The sequence below is a fragment of the Penaeus monodon genome, chromosome 34 (genome assembly GCF_015228065.2).
Source record: "Penaeus monodon isolate SGIC_2016 chromosome 34, NSTDA_Pmon_1, whole genome shotgun sequence".
In the NCBI taxonomy this organism is placed as follows: Eukaryota; Metazoa; Arthropoda; class Malacostraca; order Decapoda; family Penaeidae; genus Penaeus; species Penaeus monodon.
In genome coordinates, this window is record NC_051419.1 from 34,204,399 (window position 1) to 34,206,098 (window position 1,700).

The window sequence follows — 1,700 nt, forward strand, 5'->3', positions numbered from 1 at the left end:
CGGAGTTTTCGCTGGAGTTTTATTCAGGTCCTTTTGTTCATCGTTGAACATTAACGGAGTATTTGGGTGATAGAGAGCTTTTTTTTTATCATATATAATGATTTGATCCATACTTCACATCCGTTTCTTGTGTCTTTCAGAGCGAAACCCTGCGCGGGGAAGCCATGGCATGGGAAAGTCCCCCGAAGCCCCTCGTGGATCCTCGCATCCAGTCAACGTAGGACCCCTCAAAGTTCTTGGAATCATTTAATTCCGTGATCAGTAGATTCTTGGGATCATTTACTCAAGTGCTACGTCATTTCTTTTCTTTGTGCAGCCAACGCCCCGCATCGTGGGTGGCGTTGAGGCCAGTCCTCACGCGTGGCCCCACCAGGCGGCTCTCTTCATCGACGGAATGTACTTCTGCGGCGGTTCCCTCATCTCCACCGAGTGGATCCTCACGGCCGCTCATTTGTATGGATGGGTTAGTTAGCTTTTATAACACTAACATGGTAACTATTCGTTGCTCACCGGTGTAAAACAGCAGAATCTTTTGTAGTGTTCTAATAACTATCTACACCCAATGTCTTCTAGCGCCGGCTTCGTCGAGGTAGTGCTGGGCGCCCACAACATTCGCGAGAACGAAGCCAGCCAGGTCTCCATGATTTCCACCGGACTTCTTCACTCACGAGAACTGGAACTCTTGGCTCCTCACCAACGACATTGCCCTCATCAGGCTGCCCAGTCCCGTCTCAACTAACTGTAATTTCGAGATTAAAATGTATTATTAACGCATGTTATAATTATTATTCTTTCACATTACAGTTCGACCAGTCGTTTCTTACTTCACATTGAATATCTTTTCCCTGCGACAGCATACATCAAGACTGTCAAACTGCCTTCCAGCGACGTGTCTGTAGGAACCACAGTCACGCCCACAGGCTGGGGCCGCCCTTCTGACTGTAAGTAACAACTGTGTCACCCTCCATGCTCAACACTTATCCCAACTGTGAAGACACCAAAACAATCCAACAAACCAAAACCAGAAAAAAGTAAGAAAATCCAAGGTGTGTATCTATGGTGAATATTCACCGTCTGTCTCCTTTGCGCCAACAGCTGCCAGCGGTATCTCCGACGTCCTCCGTCAAGTGAATGTCCCAATCATGAGCAACAATGATTGCGACTCCGTGTACGGCATCGTCGGCGACGGCGTTGTCTGCATTGATGGCGCCGGAGGCAAGAGCACATGCAACGTGAGTCAATTCAGAACAATTCTGAGCTGCATTATGCCCACCATTCCCTTTGTCTCTTAATTCATCTAACACTCGCACGATCGACCTTCCACAGGGTGACTCTGGCGGTCCCCTCACCGCAACGGCATGACGTACGGCATCACCTCCTTCGGCTCCTCCGCCGGCTGCGAGAAGGGCTACCCCGCCGCCTTCACCCGCGTCCACTACTACCTGGACTGACGAACAAATACTGCGGCGTAATACCCTGCGCCGGCCCTCACATGCTCGTCAGCTCTTCGGGATTGTTTGCCGCGCGCCCATCCCTTGGGCTCTTCCTACACGAATAACGATATCTTTTCCATAATGGAAAATAAATGAAAAGAATCGGCAGTTTCGCTTTTGTGTGTAAAACCTATTATCATATAACGGAATGCATAAGGCCATGTCGTGTAGACAAAAATTGAAGTTCGAATTTGTTTGCGTTTATGT

The 1,700-nt window shown here is 48.8% G+C and overlaps 1 pseudogene; it reads left to right on the plus strand.

Moving 5' to 3' along the window:
- The window catches only part of LOC119594776, a 16,931-nt pseudogene extending 15,467 nt beyond the window's left edge, over nt 1–1,464 (plus strand).
- The last annotated feature ends 236 nt before the right edge of the window (nt 1,465–1,700 follow it).